The sequence below is a fragment of the Ranitomeya variabilis genome, chromosome 3, assembly GCF_051348905.1.
Source record: "Ranitomeya variabilis isolate aRanVar5 chromosome 3, aRanVar5.hap1, whole genome shotgun sequence".
Classification (NCBI taxonomy): domain Eukaryota; kingdom Metazoa; phylum Chordata; class Amphibia; order Anura; family Dendrobatidae; genus Ranitomeya; species Ranitomeya variabilis.
Genome location: NC_135234.1, coordinates 161829148 through 161853982, shown reverse-complemented (window position 1 = coordinate 161853982; position 24835 = coordinate 161829148).

Genomic DNA, 24835 nt, shown 5'->3' with positions numbered 1-24835 from the left:
GAAGCGCAGAATTTTCTATTTAAATAGTGAATATTGCAAACAGCCGTTGTAGTGACCAGTATGTTGTTGTGCCCGTCCATAGTGCCAAGCTGAAGCACCTGTAAATTAGGTGGCCTGCGATGGCTACTGAAATGACCAACATGTGGATGCTAAATGTGGATTAGGCACACTGTGGGGCTCAGACGGGAGAGGACATTTGGGGGGGGGGTTAGGAGCTATTTCACTTTTCCAGAGCCTTTGTGCTACCAGCAATGTGGAAACCCCTATATTTAAGTTAAACAATGACAGATCTGAGTGGGGACTTGTTTTTTTTGTGGATTGAGTTGAAGCTTTTATTGAGAACATGTTACATAATTTGGATCACATTTATCTGGCGTTCTACACAAAGCACTTACATCGGGGTTTCCCTTTAAATCTTCGAGTGACGCAATTCAGATGAAACCCCAGAGGTACTCTGGACTCAGACTGACCTCTGTTCAGCGGTGTTTTTTTTTCCAGAGATGCAGAAAACTGTCCGTCTGCACTTTTATTCACTCCTAATAAAAAGATGAACACCGCCAGATCACAGGCCAGACAGCATTCACAGTGCCTCCATGTGCCTCACTATAGGGAATCTTTCACCAGAGGTTCCGTCTGAATCACGTATTTCAGGGATTTACATGGAAACCCCAGTGTAAGAGCTCAGCATAGAGCACAGGATAAATGTGAGCCGAGCCTTACTGCAATCTTTGGAAGGCACAATGAACAAATCAACAGCAGGTGGATAATTGGTTTTATTTATTTTTTACGCCGTTCCTCATGCTGTATATGTGAATAGACGACTTTATTCTTCTGGTTGATGCGATTACAGCAATACCACATTTATATCATGTTTTTCTGTTTGGCTGCTGTCGCACACTAAAAGATGGTTTTCGGTTTTCATGAACTACTGTAGTTTTTTTTCATCCCCATATTTTGAGAGCTATAATTTTTCCATATTTCTGCTGAGTCATGAAAGGGCTTCTTTTTTTGCAGGACACAATGTTTTTATTGGTACCATTTTCTGGCTCATGACAATTTTGATCACTTTCTATTCAGATTTTTTGGAGACAGAACCAACAAAACCCAACAATACAGGAATTGCTTTTTTCTATGCTGTTCTGTGTGAACTAAAATTGATAAGGAAGCTTTATTCTTCGGATCAGTACCACAGTTATACTATTTTATGTTTTGGTGCTTTTACACAAACTATTTTATATAAAAAAAATTTTTTTGCATCGCTTTATTGTAATAAAAAAATTATAGCTATTTTTCGGCTGATTGAGCTGTATGGTAACTTGTTTTTTGTGGGACAAGATGACGGCTTTAGCTATACCATTTTTATTTACATTAGGCTTTTTATTGCATTTTATTACACTTATTTCACTTTTATTCCATTTTAACAACTTTTTTTTACCCTTTTCTTTACTTTTTTTTGTGGGACTTTTGCTTTTTAAATCCAAAATAGTGACATGCAGATCACAAAGATTCGGTCTTTGTCCTAATTGTATTAAATGGAATTAGCATAGTCCAAGGAAATTCATTCTAAACTTAACGGGAACCTAAGTGGTGTTATCATTGGTTACAATAATAAAATTTGATGTTATTTTACTGGCTTTTTGTACTCGATTTTATCCAAGTTTTTGATTAAGTTTAGCGAGTTGCCCTTTGCATGGGTGTACTGTACGCATTACTGGTAATTAAATTGTATACTTAACGGGAACCTGTCAGCAGGATTGTGCTCAGTAACCTACAGACACCATCAGGTTGGTGCCGCTATACTGATTAAAATGATACCTGGGTTGGTGAAGTACGTCTTGTGGTTCTTTCATTTTTATATGCAATTTTCAGTTAATGAGATTCTCGTTCTCTGGGGCGGCCTGTGCAGGGGGTGGGGGGGTCTTAATGTGATGCTCCCCTTACATATTCATCCTTATGGCTCATAACAAGTCACTGATCCCTTACATACTGATTATAATGTGGTTTGAAACAAACAAAAAAAATTATCAGGCGGGCACCTGCGCTATAGCATCATAATATGCATATTTTCATTATCTTTATAGTTTTGTTTGAGAAAAAAATCAATCCAAATGGCACTAGCGGCTGCTCCTGCACAGTAGCCGCTGCTATTGTGCTACGGAAAAATAAATTAGGCTCCATCAATCACACTGGCGGCACTTGCATGGTAGCATCTATCGGAACAATGCTACTGCGCAGGCACCATCTTGATGGAGCCCAGTTTTTTTTTCTCAACCAAACCGGCACCAGCGCAGTAGCATCTATCTGAACGCGATAGATGCTACTGCACAGGTGTGGCCACCATTTTGATTAAGACAGTTTTGCTTGAATTTTTTTTAATATTACTGTATATACTGTAGTATAAGCCGAGGCACCTAATTTTGCCATGAAATACTGAGTAAGCTTATTGACTCGAATATAAGCCGGGTATGCATGGCTCATTATCCCCTATCCTTGTATGCATGATTCCTGTAAAAAAAAAAAAAAGATCCTATTTACCTGCCTGCGTGCCATGGGTGGCACTGCATCTCGTTCGTTCCAGTGCCAGCAGCTCTTCCGGCCGAGCGATCGCACGGCCCCGCTCATTAACCCCTTTACCACCAAGGGTGGTTTGCATGTTAATGACCAGGTGTTGGAGACAACATGGATAATGTCTGTATCATAGAAAGCACTGAACTCTATATTAAATTTATGAGTGCTGAATATTTCCAGGACTCTATTGATGAGATAAACCAGAAACAAAACTGTGAACTTGTTAGGTCAGGCCTGTGTTCTTCTGTGTGATGTCCTTTGTTTTAGTGATAAGGCAAAGGTGCGTCTACATACGAAATGAATATTGGCCTTCCAACCTAATAGAAGATACAAGTGTACACTGTGGAAATCTTGAATGAATAGCCTCTATCCTGTTTGTGACCTATCATTATCTACATATGTACACAGTTCCTGTGGGTTTCCATTATAAACCACTGGTCATGAGATAGACATCCTGTCTTCGGCCTATGGATATGTATATTGATACACAATGCCTGTGGTGTTTGGATGATAAACCATTGTTCTTTGAATGGACATCTTGGAGCCAGCCCAAATGGAGTTGAACCTGTCCTACACAAGAACTTTCTTCCCAAGTACGAGGATGCCATCAGCAGGAAGGTGATGATTTCTGCAGCCAATGACATGTTCACATTGCCGGAAGATGATTGGACATTTGCCACAAAAGATACCGGAAGCAAGGGTGGAGTCATGGCTTGTATGTGGGTGTAGATGTGTATTGGTTTAATATATATGTAAGGATCAGTTGTTAATCTCCTCCTTCCCACATCCCAGTTTCCACTACCCTCTCCTATGACCTCTTCCCTTTAATTGTACCCTTGTCCCTTAGTTAGACTTCCCTTATGTACAGTACAGACCCAAAATTTGGACACCTTCTCATTTAAAGATTTTTCTGTATTTTCATGACTATAAAAATTGTACATTCACACTGAAGGCATCAAAACTATGAATCAACACATGTGGAATTATATACTTAAAGTGTGAAACAACTGAAAATATGTCTTATATTCTAGGTTCTTCAAAGTAGCCACCTTTTGCTTTGATGACTGCTTTGCACACTCTTGGCATTCTCTTGATGAGCTTCAAGAGGTAGTCACCAGAAATGGTCTTCCAACAATTTTAAAGGAGTTCCCAGAGATGCTTAGCACTTGTTGGCCCTTTTGCCTTCACTCTGCGGTCCAGCTCACCCCAAACCATCTCGATTGGGTTCAAGTCTGGTGACTCTGAAGGCCAGGTCATCTTTGGGGTCATTGTACTGTTAAAAAATAAATGATGGTCCAACTAAACGCAAACCGGATGGAATAGCATGCCGCTGGAAGATGCTGTGGTAGCCATGCTGATTCAGTATGCCTTCAATTTTGAATGAATCCCCAACAGTGTCACTAGCAAAGCACCCCCACACCATCACACCTCCTCCTCCTCCATGCTTCACGGTGGGAACCAGGCATGTAGAGTCCATCCGTTCACCTTTTCTGTGTCGCTCAAAGACACGGTGGTTGGAACCAAAGATCTCAAATTTGGACTCATCAGACCAAAGCACAGATTTCCACTGGTCTAATGTCCATTTATTGTGTTCTTTAGCCCAAACAAGTATCTTCTGCTTGTTGCCTGTCCTTAGCAGTGGTTTCCTAGCAGCTATTTTACCATGAAGGCCTGCTGCACGAAGTCTCCTCTTAAGGGCTTGTTTCCATTTGCGAGAAACACGTCCGTGTCTCGCATGTGAAAACCAAGCTGTGGCGCCGGCACTCCAGACCGGAGCGTGCGGCCGCATAGGAACACATGGAGCTGCACGCTCCGCTCTAAAGTGCCGGCGCCACAGCTTGGTATCCACATGCGAGATACGGACGTGTTTCTCGCAAATGGAAACAAGCCCTAACAGTTGTTGTAGAGATGTGTCTGCTGCTAGAACTCGGTGTGGCATTGACCTGGTCTCTTATCGGAGCTGTTGTTAACCTGCAATTTCTGAGGCTGGTGACTCGGATAAACTTATCCTCAGAAGCACAGGTGACTCTTGGTCTTCCTTGCCTGGGGCGGTCCTCATGTGAGCCAGTTTCTTTGTAGCACTTGATGGTTTTTGCCACTGCACTTGGGGACACTTTCAAAGTTTTCCTAATTTTTCGGACTGACTGACCTTCATTTCTTAAAGTAATGATGGCCACTCGTTTTTCTTTACTTAGAATTTGTATTATGGCAAGAAAAAAGCAGCTAACAGTCTATTCAGTAGGACTATCAGCTGTGTATCCACCAGACTTCTGCACAACACAAGTGATGGTCCCAACCCCATTTATAAGGCTAGGTTCCCATTGCGTTAATGGGATAGCGCTAACGGACAGCGTTGCACGGCGAAATTAATGCCGTGCACCGCGTCCGTTAGCGCTCCCATTGCCGGCAATGTTAGAGTGCATTGCTAGCGCGTGTCATTTTCGGCACGCGCTAGCGATGTGCCGGTCTTTTGTAGCGCGCCTCGGACGCTGCTTGCAGCGTCCGCGGCGCGCCAGGGGTCCGTTCCCCGCTCTCGCAGATCGGGGATCTGCGAGAGCGGGGACGTTAACGCGACCCCTGAACGCGGCCCTGAAAAAGACATTGCGCTAAACGGATTGCACTAACGCAATGGGAACCTAGCCTAAGGCAAGAAATCCCACTTATTAAACCTGACAGGGCACACCAGTGAAGTGAAAACCATTTCCAGTCACTACCTCTTGAAGCTCATCAAGAGAATGCAAAGAGTGTGCAAAGCAGTCATCAAAGCAAAAGGTGGCTACTTTGAAGAACCTAGAATATAAGAAATAATTTCAGTTTGACACTTTTTTGCTAAGTATATAATTCCACATGTGTTAATTCATAGTTTTGATGGTCATGAAAATACAAAAAAAATCTTTAAATGAGAAGGTGTGTCCAATACAATGACTTGATAGCCCAATGTAAAATTTGTACTAATAAGTTAAATAGTAAAGGGCTTAGCATTGAACTTTCAGTGTTGCTTAAAATGAAAGAGTTGGCTGAAATGAAAGAAACAAATTGGTGGAAGCAAAGGCTACAAGTGACGGAGGACATAGACAAAATTAGTGATTCTGGTATTGGCATTTCTGACCATACAACTAGTAAAATACATGGTTTGCAATCAGATGTAAATGAATTAGCTGTGAAAAATTAGACAATTGGAGGAACAATTGAAGGAGTGTAGACTGAGTGTCAATTCACATGCAGCCCAGGTTTATTCTTTAGAACTGAAAAATTGTCAAATGGAGAAGTTAATTGCAACACTGGAGAGTCAACTGGATAAAGCTAATTGTCAATTGCATAACAGAGCAATGTATAGAGTCTCTTACATCAAAGAAATGCAGCACTGAGGGTATGTGCACACGTCAGGATTTCTTGCAGAAATTTTCCTGACAAAAACCGGACATTTCTGCCAGAAATCCGCATGCGTTTTTTTCCGCGTTTTTGACTTTTTTTGTGCGTTTTTTCCAAATGCATAGAATTGCGGGAAAAACACAAAATACACAAAATTAACGAACATGCTGCTTTTTTTTACCGCGATGCGTTTTTTTCACGGAAAAAAACGCACCATGTGCACAAAACATGCAGAATGCATTCTAAATGATAGGATGCATAATGTATGCGTTTTTAATGAGTTTTTATTGCGAAAAAACCTGAACGTGTGCACATACCCTGAGAGTCAATGTCTGTACTCTTTCTAATGAGGGTCCAATGGATGCAGGATATAGATCTCCATTGATTGATAGTGCTCCATTGCTCACTATTTCTGAGAAGCTTCATCTGTGTCAGCTTCTTGGTAAATTTGAGCCAGACATTTCTCCAGTCATTCTGTCTAATAGATTTGAACATGTTGTCCAACAGTATAATCTGAACAATAAAAATGCTTGGTCTCTATTACAAGTTTGGCTTCCAGGGCCAATTGCAGCACAGCTAAAAACAGACACAACCAGACACATTAAACTGTACTGTAATACACCTAAGGCTACTTTCACACTAGCGTCGCAATGCGTCGATATAGAGAAAAAACGCATCCTGCAAAGTTGTCTGCAGGATGCATTTTTTAACATTACCGACGCAGTGCCACACGTTGCAACTGTCGTGCGACGATTGCGTCGTGTTTTGGCGCACCGCCGCCACAAAAAAAGTTACATGTAACTTTTTTTTGTGCATCGGAACCGCCATTTTCGACCGCGCATGTGCGACCAAAACTCCTCCCCGGACCTTACAATGAAGCAGCGGAAGTGTCTTAAGACAGCTTCCGCTGCCAACGTCGGGCATTTTCTTCACAGTTTGCGTCGGTACGTCGGGCCGACGCAGCGTGATGGCCCCGTACCGACGCTAGTGTGAAAGTAGCCTAAGGCTACTTTCACACTAGTGACGCACGTCGCAATGAGACGTACCGACGCATATTGTGCATGCGCCGCACAACGGGGGCAGCGGATGCAGTTTTTCAACGCATCCGCTGCTCCATTGTGAGGTGCGGGGAGGTGGGGGCAGAGTTCCGGTCACGCATGCACGGTCGGAAAAGACGGTCACGACGCACCAAAAACCGTTACATGCAACGTTTTTTGGTAGCGACGGACCAACGCAACACGACACAACAGTCGCACGACGGTTGCAACGTGTGTCAATGCGTCGCTAATGCAAGTCTATGGAGAAAAAAAAACGCATCCTACAAGCACTTTTGCAGGATGCGTTTTTTCTGCAAAACGACGCATAGCGACGTGCAGTGCACGACGCTAGTGTGAAAGTAGCCTAACATGTACCCAGAACCAATGAGTCATTCGTTGCACCAAGAAATTGATAGTGTTGAGGCTGAAGAGGAAAGAATCTCCTATAACAGTTCCTAGAGACATGTAAGGAAATAGGTAATGTAGAAGCTGACCCTCATACAACTGCACCAAAACCAGAAACATTACAGAGCACAAATGACAAAAGTAAGACAGAAAAATGTCAGGAGATGTCATATAATAAACAACAAAAGGAAGGTGCTAATATCCCTGTGATCGATCCATGGGTAACTCTACCATTCTGGTTATTTTGGAGTTGCTCACAAATTGCCCTACCGCTGTTGCTAAACTGCCCAGCACCATGTGCCAATATGGTTGGGTAAACACAGAGAGACTTTGGCTGCCATGTTAGATGTGAATCTGTTAGCATATGGATAATGGACAGGATAAAGTTATGTTTTGTGTATGGTTTGAATTTGTGTTCTAACTGTGTCTGTGTTTCTTTTTAGACTGGAGACCATGTATCATGTGATATCAAAGCAAGGAGATTAACCAATCTGTTTTGTTCAATAGGTCATATACAGCACTGTATCCATAGATGAAACAGGTTATTTCGCTGCAATAATTAACTATATGAATGCATTCATAAGGCCAATGTGTTAATTTAAATCCATGTGGTTTAGACAATGAGCTCAAAGTTAAAGGTTTAATTGTTTGCAAACAATTAAACGAGTAGTCATCCCATTGTGATGACTGTGTATTGTATATACCTAATGCATGATTGTTGTGTATACAGTAGTTCTTGTTAATTAGTATTTAACTGGCACCCCAAAACTCAGCAGATTCTACACCAGACCAATTTTTACAATTCTGACCACTGTCCCTTTATGAGGTTATAACTCTGGAACGCTTACATGGATCCCGGTGATTCGGACATGGTTTTCTTGTGAGATATTGTACTTCATGACAGTGGTAACATTTCTTTTATATGATTTGTGTTTATTTGTGAAAAAAATGAGCATTTGGCGAAAATTTTGCAATTTTCCAACTTTGAATTTTCATGCCCTTAAATCACACAGATATGTCACACAAAGTAACATTTCCCACATCTCTACTTTACATCGGCACAACTTTGGAACTAATTTTTTTTGTTTGGGAGTTATAAAGGTTAAAAGTTGACCAGCGATTTCTCATTTTTACACCACCATTTTTTTTTAGGGACCACATCAAATTTGAAGTCACTTTGACGGGTCTATATGATAGAAAATAACCTAATGTGACACCATTCTAAAAACTGCACCCCTCAAGGTGCACAAAACCACATTCAAGAAGTTTATTAACCCTTCTGGTGCTTCACAGGAATTTTTGGAATGTTTGAAAAAAAGTTAATGTTGTGTTTTTTTTTTTTTTTTTTTATACAAAACAATTACTTCAGATCCATTTTTTTTTATTTTCCTAAGGGTAACAGGATGAATTAGACCCCAAAAGTTATTGTGCAATTTGTCCTGAGTATGCTGATACCCCATATGTGGGGGTAAACCACTGTTTGAGCGCATGGCAGAGCTCGGAAGGGAAGGAGCGCCGTTTCACTTCTTCAACGCAAAATTGTCTGGAATTGAGATTGGATGCCATGTTGCGTTTGAAGATCCCCTAATGTACCTGAACAGTGGAAACCCCCCACAAATGACCCCATTTTGGAAACTATACTGCCCCAAGGAACTTATCTAGATGTGTTGTGAGAACTGTGAACCCCCAGCTGCTTCAATAAAGTTTATAATGCCCGGACATGAAAATAAAAAAATCATTTTTTCCACAACCATGATCTTTTAGTCCCCAATTTTTTATTTTCCCAAGGGTAAGAGGAGAAATTGGACCCCAAAAGTTGTTGTCCAATTTGTCCTGAGTACGCAGATACCCCATATGTGGAAGAAAACTACTATATGGGCACATCAGGGCTCGGAAGGTAAGTAGTGACGTTTTGGAATGCAGACTTTGATGGAATAATGTGCGGGCGTCATGTTGCGTTTGGAGAGCCCCTGATGTGCCTAAACAGTGGAAACTTCACACAAGTGACCCCATTTTGGAAACTACATCCCCAAGGAACTTATCTAGAATATTGGTGGTGCCAATATTCAAAAAGGGCTCTAAAAGTGAACCTGGAAATTATAGGCCAGTAAGTCTAACCTCTACTGTTGGTAAAATATTTGAAGGGTTTCTGAAGGATGTTATTCTGGATTATCTCAATGAGAATAACTGTTTAACTCCATATCAGCATGGGTTTATGAGAAATCGCTGCTGTCAAACCAATCTAATCAGTTTTTATGAAGAGGTAAGCTATAGGCTGGACCACGGTGAGTCATTGGACGTAGTATATCTCGATTTTTCCAAAGCGTTTGATACTGTGCCACACAAGAGGTTGGTGGTTGGTACACAAAATGAGAATGCTTGGTCTGGGGGAAAATGTGTGTAAATGGGTTAGTAACTGGCTTAGTGATAGAAAGCAGAGGGTGGTTATAAATGGTATAGTCTCTAACTGGGTCACTGTGACCACTGGGGTACCGCAGGGGTCGGTATTGGGACCTGTTCTCTTCAACATATTCATTAATGAATAGTAGAAGGTTTACACAGTAAAATATTGATATTTGCAGATGATACAAAACTATGTAAAGCAGTTAATACAAGAGAAGATAGTATTCTGCTACAGATGGATCTGGATAAGTTGGAAACTTGGGCTGAAAGGTGGCAGATGAGGTTTAACAATGATAAATGTAAGGTTATACACATGGGAAGAAGAAATCAATATCACCATTACACACTGAACGGCAGGCAGCAGCTGCCAAGGCAAACAGGATCATGGGGTTCATTAAAAGAGGTCTGGATACACATGATGAGAGCATTATACGGCCTCTGTACAAATCCCTAGTTAGACCGCACATGGAGTACTGTGTCCAGTTTTTGAAATTAGGATTATTTAGTCTAGAAAAGACGACTGAGGGGCGATCTAATAACCGTGTTTAAGTATATAAGGGGACAGTACAAATATCTTGCTGAGGATGTTTATACCAAGGAAGGTGACGGGCACAAGGGGGCACTCTTTGCGTCTGGAGGAAAGTTTTTCCACCAACATAGAAGAGGATTCTTTACTGTTAGGGCAGTGACAATCTGGAGTTGCTTGCCTGAGGAGGTGGTGATGGCGAACTCAGTCGAGGGGTTCAAGAGAGGCCTGGATGTCTTCCTGGAGCAGAACAATATTGTATCATACAGTTATTAGGTTCTGTAGAAGGACGTAGATCTGGGGATTTATTATGATGGAATATAGGCTGAACTGGATGGACAAATGTCTTTTTTCGGCCTTACTAACTATGTTACTATGTTAGATGTGTGGTGTGCACTTTGAACCCCCAAGGGCTTCACGGAAGTTTATAACGTAGAGCCGTTAAATTAAAATCATTTTTTTCCATAAAAATTATCTTTTCACCCCAATCTTAGTTTTCTCCAAGGGTAACAGGACCCCAAAAGTTATTGTGCAATTTGTCCTTAGTATTTGTCCATATGTGGGGGTAAACCACTGTTTGGGCACATGGCAGAGCTCAGAAGGGAAGGAGCCTGTGATTTTACTGTTAAGGTTTGCAGGTGCCATGACCCACTGGGAGAGCACATGAGGTGCCAAAATAGCAGAACCCCACCATAAGTGACCCTTTTACAAATTACACCTCTCAATGAATTCATCTAGGGGCGCAGTAATCATATTGACATCTTGTGTGTGACAGAATTTTATACTATTGGGCAGCCATGGGGAGAGACTCGGGAGGAACAGAGCGCTATTTGCCTATTTACCTGAATGGGTCTGTGCACATGTCAGTGTGTTTCCACGGACCGTGTAAAACACAGACAAGTCCGTTTTTTTATGTCAGCACAGGCCACAATACATCCAGCACACGTGCATACACATAACACACATGGATGTCACCCATGTGACATGCATCGGCGCCAGAGAAGCATTACAGTAAGCGCTGTTCCCTGGTGCTGAACACAGCTCTCATCATTCTCCCCTGCTCTGCCGGCGATCGGAATGATGAGAGCCATGTTCAGCACCTGGCAACAGCACTTACTGTAACACTTCTTCCCTGGCTCCCATCCTTGTGGTACTGATGCAGCACACGCATGCCACACGTGTGTAGCAAGTAATACACACACGGATACTGACATTTCCGGTACCGGAAAGATCAGGATGTGTGAAAGGCGTTATAGCGAGTTTTTATGTTTGGCTGCTGTCACACACTAAAAGACGCTTTTTATTGAAATATTTTTTGCATCACCATATTTTGAGAGCTATAATTTTTCATATTTTGGCCTACAGTCATGTGAGGTCTTGGTTTTTGCGGGATGAGATGACGTTTTTATTGGTACCATTTTCGGGCACATTTTTTGATAACTTTTTATTCCGATTTTTGGAACGCAGAATTAACAAACAGCAATTCATTAATTTCTTTTTTATTTTTTTTTGGGGGGGGGGGGCGGCATTTATACCGTTCCGCATGTGGTAAAATTGATAAAGCAGTTTTATTCTTCGGGGTAGTACAATTACAGCAATACCTCACTTATATTTTTTTAAGTTTTGGCGTTGCTGCCTCCTCACCACTACCGAAGCTACCGCCTCACCAACAGCGGAGCTCCTGCAACCCTCAACCTATTGTCTCCATCCCCACCATCCTGTAGAATGTAAGCCTGCAAGGGCAGGGTCGTCTGTATCAGTCTGTAACTGTTAGTTTGCTTACTGTAAGTGATATCTGTAATTTGTATGTAACCCCTTCTCATGTACAGCACCATGGAATCAATGGTGCTATATAAATAATAATAATATAGGGTGGGTCATTACTGACACGGCAAATTTGCACGCATCGTCGACCCCATCACAAGATCGGGAGTCAGCGATGCGTCAGCATGACAACCTGAGGTCTCTTTCTTGTTGCTAGGGTTAGGACAAAAGGAGGGTAGGGTTATAGCCTGAGCCCTATGGAATCTTGACACCACCTTGGGGAGATACGCTGGATCTAATTTTAATACAACTATCGTCCATAATTTGCGTGTAGGGAAGGTATGCTGATAACGTGTGTAAGTCCCCAACCCTATGGGCCGACGTAAGGCCACTAACAAGGCTGTTTTTAAAGTTAGTATCTTATCTGACATTGTATTTGGGCTTTCTGTCAAAACGGTCAACACTAAATTTAGATCCCATGGTGGAGTAGGGGATGGAACAGTCAGCTCTACTACAGGCTCGGATAAACCTGGTCACCCATCTATTGCTTGCCAGGTCATAGTTAAATAATGCTGCTAAAGCTGAAATGTGCACTTTGAGGGTACTAACAGCTAATCCCAGATCTAAACCCTTTTGCAAGAACTCCAGTATTGCCACTATCGGGATCTCCCCTTCCCGAATTGGCCCTGAGAGACAAGAATTTTTTTTCATATCCTCCCATAAATCTTGGTAGTTACTGGTTTTCTGCTACTGAGTAAGGTGGATATTAAACCAGCTGAGAACCCTTCTTTTTCGAACAACGACCTTTCAAATTCCAGGCTGTCAAATGCAGCCCGAAATTCTGCGTGTGGCTGAAGGGACCCTGTGTTAGAAGGTCCCGGTCTTCTGGGAGCACCCATAGGTCCATCACCGACATCACTCTTAGCCAGTAAAACCATGGTCTTTTCGGCCAAAAGGGAGCCATTACAATCACCCTGGCCTTGTCCTCTCTGATCTCCTTCAGAACTGCTGGTATGAGACATATCGGTGGGTAGGCATACAAGAGTCTACTGCTAACGGCCTGTCTGCTGGGTTAAGGGAGCAGAACCTTTGAACCTTCTTGTTGGCTTTTGAGGCAAAGAGGTCTACACTGGGTCTTCCCCCACATGTGCACGCTGTTGAAAAATTGACTTTTTTAGGGACCATTTTCTTTGCCTCAAGTGGTTCCTGCTTAGAAAGTCTGCCTTCAGGTTGTCCACACCTCGGATATGCAGGGCCGATAAGGAGAGGAAATGCTGTTCTGCCCGAGTCATGAGTCTTTTGGTTATCTGCATCAATGACCGAGAACGGATGTCCCACTGGTGGTTTATATATGCGACCACTGTTCGGTTGTCCGATAGGACTCTCACGTGATGCCCTGTTAAGTGTGGAAGTAACCCCCTTAGAGCTTTTTCGATTGCTAGAAGTTCCCAATCGTTTGAGGATAGATTTCTTCCCTCCTAAGCCCAGGGATCCTGGATCCATATTGTGTCTAGGTGAGCTCCCCACCCCCAAGGACTGGCATCCGTTGTGACTACTTTGAAGGCTGTGTATGTCCAGGGGACTCCTCTCAGAGATTACTATCTGTAACCACCATCTGAGTGATTTGAGTAGAGACCGGGAGGGTGAGCTTCCGTTCTAACAGCCCTGAAGTTCCAGGTCGTTCTGCAGCACACACCATTGCAGTTCTCATGGAACTGGGCCTATTTTACCACTGGTATGCAGGAGGTTAGGGACCCCAACACTGACATGGCTCTTCTTAAAAGTCATTTCTGGCTTTTTATTGTTGTTACAATTATTTGTTTGATTTTTTCTTCTTTCTCTTCTGGGAGGCGACCCTCCTGCGCCACCAAGTCCACTGTTATCCCCAATACATTCTGGACCATCGCTGGTTCCAGCTTGGATTTTTTGAGGTTCAGCTGCCATCCTAGCATCTGTAGTGTGTCTATCATTATTCTGACTTGTTCTTGACAGTGAGAAAAATGTTTCCCCACTATTAGGAAGTCATCTAAATAAGGTATTATCAGAGTATCTTTGTTTCTGAGATGTGCTGTGACCTCTGCAATCAATTTTGTAAATACTCATGGGGCTATCCCAAAGGGCAGAGCCCTGTACTGAAAGTGACGTAACAGACCCCATCTGAACTGTCACGAGAAACTTGCGATCTTGTTGTCTGATCGGAACATGGCAATAAGCGTCCCTGAGGTCTAGGACTGCTATGTAATACCGAGGATAGAGGAGTTTCACTGTTGATCTTATCATCCCCATTTTAAATGACGGGATTATTAGATACCTGTTGAGGCCTTTCAAATTTATGATTGTTCTCCAAGAATTGTCCGTTTTTTTTATAAGAAAAAAGGGGGGAATAAAAACCTTCCATTCTTTCCTCTACCGGAACATGTTTGTCTAGGAGCGATAATACTTCCCCTTCCAGACTCCTTGTTTTTCTTGTGAGGACTGTACTGGAGTCTGCATGTGTTTTCTTGGAGGCCAGTAGTGGAAATTTAATCTCAGGCCTGAATCCACAATTTGTCTGATCCAAGCGCTGGATGAGATCCTTTCCCAGGCTGGAAGGAAGTGAGGGAGCCTATCTCCGACCTGAGAGGGACTGTCACTGGGAGGGTTTCTTGGAGTCTTTGGAGGGCTTGCCAAAGTAGAAGCCTTTTCCTCCCCTGGATCGCTTGTCAAAGTTGTTTCTGTCTCGGTCTTTGTACTGCTGTCTTCTGAACTTTCAGCCCCTCTGAAAGGAGTGCCGAAAGGCCTGGAATGGCTATTTTGGGAAATTCTTCTTGTTGCCGGCTTTTTCCAACACCTCATCCAATGCCTGTCCAAACAGGAAATTTCCTTCACATGGCAGCATTTAAGCCATATCGCACAGCGTCCCGTATTGGCTAATGCTGCTAACTTTGCTGCCAGTCTAGCGGAGTCAGCTGAAGCCTCAGCTAGAAATACTGCTGCTGCTCTTATAGCCGATATTGCTTCTAGGACAGTCTCCCTGGGAACTTTCTGCTCTAACCGATCCTCCAGGTTATCTATCCATATCTTTAGGGATCTGGCTACACAAGTGGCTACGATAACTGGCCTTAGCACCCCTGCTGAGGCTTCCCAGGCTGTTTTCAGGCAACTATCTGTTTTTCGGTCCAGAGCAGAGGTGTCAAACTGCATTCCTCGAGGGCCGCCAACAGGTCAGGTTTTCAGGATTTCCTTGTATTGCACAGGTGATAATTTAATCACCTGCACAGAATGATTCCAGCACCTTGTGGAATGCTAAGGAAATCCTGAAAACATGACCTGTTGGCGGCCCTCGAGGAATGCAGTTTGACACCTCTGGCGGCCCTCGAGGAATGCAGTTTGACACCTCTGGTCCAGAGGTTCTTTCAGAGAACCTAAATCCTGAAAGGGTAGGGAGGATTTTCGGGCAACTTTTGAAATCGCTACATCGATTTTTGGAGCTCTATCCCAAGATGAGGATGCCTCTTCCTCAAAAGGGTATCTCCTCTTTAGGGAATTGATTATCTGGGACTTCTCCGGTTTTTGCCATTCCCTCCTAATAAGTCCCTGTAGCTGTTCGTTAATAGGGAATGATCTTCATATTTTCTTTTGCAGACCACTGAACATGAGTTCTTGGGCTGTCTTTTTTGCTTTCTCCTCTACCAGCCCCATGGTAGAGCGGACAGCTTTTAGAAGCTTGTCCGTAGCCTCCACTGGGAATGTATCTTCCTCATCTGAGCTATTTTCTGAGTAACGAGCTGTATCCGAGTCTTCCTCTGATCCTGAAGAGTCCCTTTGAGATGCTACTGAGGGGCTGGATCTGTCCCTAGATCTGGTATCTGTCGACTGTAAAGCTTTTACCGACCTACAGCCATCTGACTGGATTAGAGATCCATGTTTTGTTAATACAATCCTGACACAGATTTTTACTCCAGGATGCTTTTAAAGGGTTTTTGCACAAGGGACATTCCTCATTCTTAGTTTTTGACTTATACTTTTTGGAGACCTCCTATACTCCACCCCTCCAGTGTATGTAAGAAAAGAGAAAAGAGGGGAGAGATGGAGACAAGAGAAAAGAGCAGACATTAACGTGCTGGACTTTCTCCAAGTTCACTCACCACTCGGACGCTTAAAAGTACGGGTACTGGATCCGGAGGTTGACTGGTTTTCCCAATGTCTCCCAGTAAGACCAAAGATTCCTCCTTGGTATGGTGATCTGCCCGCACGCTACTTGAGCGGCTTCCACTGCTGCCATGGCGTATCTGGCTCTTTCCACTTGAGCGAGACCACCTCCCCTGCGTCTCTTGCTGTGGCTGTAAATGTTCCGGGGAAAAACTCTCCATCCTGCTAACTGCCACGTGACAAGAGTAGTCACATTCAACCTGGACTGGTTAGTGACACATGGCAGTACTGCTGACTGCCTTTAAATAACCGCGTTTCCTTTTGTTTTGTTTTTTTAATTCCTGGTTGATCCTGCCTTTGTTGGCCACTTAGTGCCCCGATGTCTGTGCTTGCGCACCCGGTAGTCACGTCCGTTGCGCGCTGATCTAATTGTTCACCTGGTTGATTCTGCCTCTGCTGGCCGCCCGTTTTCGGTCCTCCTTGCCCCTCACGTACACTAAGGTTCCATGTGCCATCTCATCCTGGGTGCTGTGCGTACGCGTGCTTCCTTCTTCCAGCCGAGCCGTACACGGAGGACATTGAGCAGGGGATGTGACCGCGACACGGGACCGCAGGGAGCGATGCGCGCTCTCCTCAGCGTGGGTACTCACCCTGACCTTCCAGCGCCATGACACCCCGCAATGCTGCCACTCCATACACCATTCCCCTGGAATGAACAACCACGCCGCATGCAGGTACTGTCAGATTGTCATGGGGGGTGACTGCCGTGTGCTCAAAAGGGAGGGCCTGAATACCTCCAAGGAGTCTTATCTTGCCAGGGCACCGATGTGCCTCACAGGCTGCATGGCCACTATGGGTCAACAGGGAGGGCACATCGAATGTGACCTCTGAGGACTTAAAAAGTAGCAGGTTCTGCGGCATCAGGGGGAACAAACAAAAAATAAATAAATAAATAAAAAAAAAAAAAAAAATCACTGAACGTGGCCTCCGAGGCTCTATCTTCACCGGGGCATTGCCTCACGGGCTATGGCCATAGTTCGCTCAGGGGGGGTGTGGATATACATGGCCCCCGAGGCGACTACCGGCACCTGGTGACTGATGCAGCAGACTAATGACTACCAAATCCATGCAACCCACGCAATCTCTTCTTACTTCAGATCTTCCATCTTGAGGGTTCCCCATCACGGACAGGAAACCAACTGATGTGGAGAGAGGAACCTCCCGTTTTATCTTGAAGGTTTCCTGTCCTTGAAGGACGGATCCCCTCATGGTGCCGTCATGTATGATGGAAAAAAATAAAAAGGAATATTTACCTTTTTTTCACAAAAAATTTCCATTAAACCCAAATTCTTATTTTGCAAGGGTAACGGGAAAAAATGGACCCCAAAACGTGTTGTGCAATGTCTACTGAGCACACAGATACCCCATATGTGGGGGAGCATCACTGTTTGGGCCCACGGCAGACCTCAGAAGGGAAAGAGATCCATTTGACTTTTTGAATGCAAAGTTTGCTGGAATTATTAGCGGATGCCATGTCGCATTTGGAGAGCTCCTGATGTGCCTAAACAGTGGAAACCTCCACAAGTGCCCCCCATTTTGGAATCTAGACCCTTCAGGGAACATATCTAGATGTGTGGTGAGCAACCTTGAACCCCCAGGTCCTTCACAGAAATTTATAACGTTGACCCATGGGGAACATTTTTTACCCACAAATGTTTTTTTTTTAGCCACATATTTTGCATTTTCACAAGAGTAAAAGGAAAACACGGACCCCAAAATTTGTTGTGCAATTTTTCCTGAGCTCGCTGATACTCCATATGTGGGGGGAAATACTGTTTGGGCGCACAGCCGGGCTCAAATGATGAACAGACGCAATGAAAGGTAAATTTTGATGGAATGTTCTGCAGGTGTCATGTCACATTTGGAGAGCCCCTCATGTGTCTAAATAGTTGAAACCCCCAAGTGGTCACAGGTAAGTCACTGAATTTTATACCATTGGGCAATGAATACATTTTTTTTAATTTTTTTACGAACAAAATTTACATTTTGCACATGGAGTAATGGGTAAAAATGGCACCAAATTTGTGACGTACAGTACTGCTTAGCCACATGGGAGAGCAGATTTTGGTACAATAGTTGGGTGTATTCCAGAAACAAGCATCAATGGATGTTGCCAAATGAAAATTGCAAGCTGCCACTGTAGTGACCAGTATGTTATAGTGCCCAGCTCGTGCTCCGGAGACATGCACCTGTAAGTTTGGCATTTCTGTAGCAATGAACGCCAGCCTAACACGTGGATGCTAAATGTGGTTTAGGCCCACTGTGGGGCTCAGCAGGGAATGGGCATTTGGATGTGGGAGCCCAGAATTTGCTGAATTTCTTTTGAGGGGTGAGGAGCCATTTCAATTTTCCAGAGCCTTGGTGCTACCAGTAACGTGGAAGCCCCCTATTTCCATTATCAGACCCGAGTAGGGACTCGCTTTTTTGTGGATTAAGTTGAAGCTTTTGTTGGGAACATTTTACGTAACATTTGGGATCACACTAATCCAGCGCTCTACGCCAAACACTTACACAAAAACTAGAGATTTGGTGTAGAGATATTACGGTAACCCCTTTCTGACCTCAGACGGGATAGTACGTCCGAAGTCAGATCCCCCGCTTTGATGCTGGGCTCCGGCAGTAAGCCACCCTGTGGTCGGTGCTCATAGCAAGCCTGTTAAGCTACATAGCAGCGATCTAATGATCGCTGCTATGTAGCAGAGCCGATCGAGTTGTGCCAGCTTCTAGCCTCACATGGAGGCTATTGAAGCATGGCAAAAGTAAAAAAAAAAAAAAAAAAAGTTACAAAAAATGTGAAAAAAATAAAACAAATATAAAAAAAAGTTTAAATCATCCCCCCTTTCGTCCAATTCAAAATAAATAAAAAAAATTCAAACCTACACATATTTGGTATCGCCGCGTTCAGAATCGCCGATCTATTAATAAAAAAAAAAAAAAAAAAAAAGGATTAACCTGATTGCTAAGCGGCGTAGCGAGAAAAAAAAGTTGAAACACCAGAATTACTTTTTTTGGTCGCTGCGGTATTGCATAAAAATGCAATAACGGGCAATCAAAAGAACGTATCTGCACCAAAATGGTATCACTAAAAACGCCAGCTCGGCACGCAAAAACTAAGCCCTCAACCAACCCCAGATCATGACAAATGGAGACGCTACGGGTATCGGAAAATGGCGCAATTTTTTTTTTTTTAAGCAAAGTTTGGAAATTTTTTTCACCACTTAGATAAGAGAGTACCTAGACACGTTTGGTGTCTATGAACTCGTACTGACCTGGAGAATCATAATGGCAGGTCAGTTTTAGCATTTAGTGAACCTAGCAAAAAAGTCAAACGAAAAACAAGTGTGGGATTGCACTTTTTTTGCAATTTCACCGCACTTGGATTTTTTTTCCCGTTTTCTAGTACACGACATGGTAAAACCAATGGTGTCGTTCAAAAGTACAACTCGTCCCGCCAAAAATAAGCCCTCACATGACCATATTGATGGAAAAATAAAAAAGTTATGGCTCTGGGAAGGAGGGGAGCGAAAAACGCACATGGAAAAATCCCAAGGTCATGAAGGGGTTAAGGGTATGTTCACACGCACATAAAAACCAAATTGCTCATTATCAAGAAAAACAGGTGATTTTTTCTCTCACCCATTTGCAGTCTGCAATTTTTTTTTTTTTTTTTTACAGCAGCAGCCATTAATCATTTACAGGACCATTTACAGTTTTCTATGTTTCAGAATTGTAATGTATCTGTAAAAATTGGATGCTATACTGTAGCTCTGTATAGCATTCGATTTTAAGGTATCCATAAAGTTGAATGGGTGAGTCATCAGATTTAAGAAAAAAAAAAATATTGCAAGCTGCGACTTTTTGACAAGCAGATTCAGTAAGTATAGAAAAAATACATATATAAATCACTCCTCTGCACTGCCTCATTGAATAACATTCAGAGTGCGGTCTGTTTTTGTTTTTTTCACAGAAAGCACTAGGATCGAAAATTTGATCATGTAAGCCAGCGCTACAAGTCGGAATCTTCGCTTCAAACCTGGCACCGTCATTTCCTTTACACGAAAAATCTCTGCAATACTCATGTCAGATTATTTTTGTTTCTTCAGCTTTGATTGGTAAAAGACAAGGGCTTGAACAACATCAGTGATATGTAAGAAAATAAAAATCAAGATATGAAAAGTTAAAAGGTGGTTATTGTGTCTAAAAGTGAAACTATTATGTTCCCAAACGCTATTAAACTGCACATATAAGGTTTAAGTTTGCTACGTAGAGAAAATGAACTTTCAGGTGTGTCCAGAAGAGCAGCTTCAATTGTTGCTCAGTACACAGGGAGCAGTGACTTACAGCACAGCTTACAGAGCAGTCACTGAAGCCATGAGTTAAAGTCAGTGACATCTAGGAGGAATAAAGTTCATTTTCTTTCCTGTAAGGTGGCCAGCCAGCAGAGGGTTAATTTGCAGTTTAATACTGTATCAATGTCTGCAGGTTAATGTTTGGAGGAAAATAGAAAAAAAATTGGAGTCCGGCTCAACAGGACTGGATTTTCCTTTTCTTTTTATTTTTCAAAAGAAATTATAGTGCATACAAAAGAAAAATGTACATGAGTAAGACTGCCCTGTGCAGTCGAAATGCGTCAACTGGGTCATGTCGACCATGTACATTTTTCTTTTGGATGCACTATAATTTCTTTTGAAAAATAAAAAGAAAAGGAAAATCCAGTCCTGTTGAGCCAGAGTCTGGGCCCCAGGTGGATAAGCGTGGAGAAACTGAGTGAGCTGGAATCAAATTTCCTTAATGTTTGGAGACATGAGGACTTCCCCTTAAGACCTTTTTTGTTATGTGACCAATATATATAAAATATATGGTATATGTATGTTTGGTTTGCTTTGGTGCAAGTTTGGTTTGCTTTGGTGCAAATTTGCACAAAGGTGCCATAAGTGTAATGTGCCATATATCAATTTCACACTCCTCTCCACTTTGTATTAACTGTTCAATATAGAAAACAAAATGTTGCACAAGTCAAAATGATGTTCTAAAGACAGTTTGGACAATCAAATGATTTCACAACTGTTTGATATCACATCCAGGCCACAGCCATTTCGCTGATAAAAACTTCAGGTTTCTCAGAGTAAAAATCGAGAGTAGTAGGTCCTGCTGTGATAAGACAGAACCTGAAGAATCTTCTAAAATAAAACCTGCTACTTACAAGTTAATTAATCTAAAGTGAGACCTAGAGAACCCCTTTGGTTAAAGTAGTTGGATATTCACCTTTGATTAATGCATGGAAAGGGTATTACCTGAACTTAAAATTAGGGAAAAGAGATAAGAGTCATTGGGGTCCTTAGCTGAATCACCAAGTGATCCCAAGCAGGACCCCACACTGTACTTTGCATTCTCCAGCAGTGATTGGAGCTGATGTAAAGCATGCGCACCTGAACCTGAACAGAAATTTGTAAAGCCCTGTTCTCTGTAACCGAGAGCCCGTTCTCGGATTACTTTGTGTCCTGCCCTCAAACCCCAGCAATCAGTAAGCTATGCCCTACCCTATGAAGAGGGATAACTTTCATTTGTGGCAGCATCCTTTTTAATAGCAGAAGTACTTCAATGAATTGCATAGCACTGCATCTAATACCTGTATTTGAAAATAAAAGCGGGTATTAGTAATTATTGAGGCTTTCATATAAGCAATTTAATTAAGGCCACAAGTTTTTATAGATCAATATTTACCTTTAGCATAATGCAGACGATGTTTTTCTAATCAAGTCTTACTGAAGCATGCAAGGTTGACGGAGAAAATGGAATTGTACAGAAAATGATCCAACACAAGTCAACACTCATTATCCCCATTTCCTAATAACTACACAGGGGCACAGTAAGGGAAGGTTGCAGTCTCAGAACTAGTCACATTAAAAATGCACTTAAATCATCTGCAGAACATGATAAGCTACATTTACTTATTACAGCCGCAATGAGGTTTTTCTGTGTTTTTGCAACAGTTGTGGCAAAAATGTAATGTTATGCTACAAATCTGAAATGCAAAAAACCCACTGCAAATGTAATGGGTAAACAGAACCTTAAATAGGAGGAAGAAAATAGGAAGATTGCTACATTTGTGGAACATCATGCAGTATGAGGGTATGTGCACACGCTGCGAATTACTCTGTAGATTTTTCAGGACTGATTTTGGTAAATTCACAGGAAAACCGAACTGCAGATTTCCCGCAGTTTTTGTGCAGGTTTCACCTGCGTTTTTAAAGAATTGACATGCTGCGGAATAAACATTACGTTTTTTTCGGCAGCATGTGCACTGCAGATTTTGTTTTCCATAGGCTTACATGGTACTGTAAACTCAGGGAAAACAGCTGCGAATCCGCAGCGTCAAAACCGCAGCGGATCCGCAGAATGTGCACATACCCTTAAAGGGAACCTGTCACCACTTTTTTTCGATTTGAGATAAAAATATGGTTCAAATACAAAAACGGAGAGATTACAAAGGTATTTTATAAGCAAAGGTTGGAAATCGGGGGATATGAAAGGTACTGCTGTAAAGCAGAGCTCAGGCACAATTGAACCATATTTTTATGTCAAATCGAAAAAAAAGGGGTGACAGGTTCCTTTTAGATCTCATTTGAGCACACTTGCATATCTTCAGTAATTTCAATTTTTAAGCAATTATACTTCAGCATTTATTAAAGGGGTTGTACAGGACCATTTTTTTATTTTTTAAGCTAGGAGCCTAAAAATTAAAAGGCACGTAGTTACTAAATATCTGCATGTTCTATACCTGGCGCCGGGTCCAAACTCCTTCCAGCGAATTAGATGCTTAATGTCAAAAGAGCAGCTCTTCCTCATCCAGGCTCCTCTGTTGACAGGGTGTGACTTCAGATGTTATGCTGATTGACAGTCTGCTTCACACCACCTGTCCACATGACGTCAGCAGTCACACCCCGTCAATGGAGCAGAGAGGAAGAAAAGCCGCTGCTGTTAACAAGAGGTCAGCAGAAGCTTTGAATTGCTCACAGGAGCGGTCTGCAACTGCTCTGTGCCAGTGGAGATTGGCATATGGCACAACATGCCAGTAGTTGCCAATTACCTGTTTGCTCTTAGGCACACAGTAATAGTTCAGAATAACCCTTTTAAAACTTTTTAGACTTATTCCTGGTCATGTCCAAAAGACTGAAAATAAGCAAGTGAGAATGTGGCAGAATCTTTTGATAAATAAAATTACTGTAAAATCATTTGCGTACATGTTTCTAATAGTACTGTCCAGCCATAAGCCCAGAGCTAGAGATACAAGGTATACCATATCTCTGTAGAAAATTATACGATCAATCTTCTTGGCTGGTCCCGCTTTATAACCTGCCTGCAATTTGAACACAACTTGACAGAATCCCTTTATTTGCTTGTGATTGCGGCCTCCAGCCAGTGTCTAAACATCAAATTAGTTTATTTACAAGATAATTCGCTAAAATGGGCTGCAAAACAAAATGAATTTGTCTGGCACGGCTTTAATTATAACAAAAGCAAATTAAATTTTATTTTGTTAACTTAGCAACATAACAGTTCTTAGGACGGACTGTTCCGCGTTTATTTTTAACGGAGCAAGACTTCAGATGGAAAGAATGTCATTTTGTTGGGCATGTTGCCGTGTACCATTTCCAAATGCACAATAAGCATTCGGATACACATTTCTACTGTACATGTAAAGCTTTTACAAACCATGAAGATCTCATAGTTTGTGTGTTGGAGCAGCAGTCTGACAGGTGACAGTGCCATCTTGAACAGAAGTGGGAAAGCATTGAGATTTTGTATAGATATACACAAACAAAATACAAAAATATATTTGATGAGCTAGTCTATAAGATAAACCAAACGTCTTGAAGATTTATGACAACAGCACCAAATTATTTTTGTCCAACCTGCTCTGACCAGAGTATAGGCAAAATTAACTTTACATATTGGAAGCAGGCATTTAAGAAGTCATGAAAAGAGAACATCTATGAAAACCGGTGCAAAACGCAGCTTTTCACAGTAAAGAAGTATCCATATTGGCATTACATTTCTCTGCTACATTAATAACACCTGGTAATGTATACATAAAAGGGAACCAGTCAGACATATAGACATGGAAGTAGTGTATAGATGCAGGTCACCAATAAAATGTACTTTTTTTGTAGTGATCCAACGTTCAAGTCATGAGAAATCTAGGATAGAATCCACATGCAAACTAGGCAGGACATGCACTTAATGCGAGTCAATGTATTTGCACACCCTGCTTGCACTTCAAAATTTGTCTATGGCTTGTAAGCTAGATTTCTCATGACTGTGCACAATGCCCCTCTCTATAAAAAAAAAAAAAAAAAAAAAAAAAAGAAGGTATTTTTTATTATTAAGAGCTTAGCACTAGTGATGAGTGAATATACTCGTTACTCGAGATTTCCCGAGCACGCTCGGGGGTCCTCCAAGTATTTTTTTAAGTGCTCGGAGATTTAGTTTTCCTTGCAGCAGCTGAATGATTTACATCTGTTAGTCAACATAAGTACATGTTGGGATTCCCTAGCACCCAGGCAAC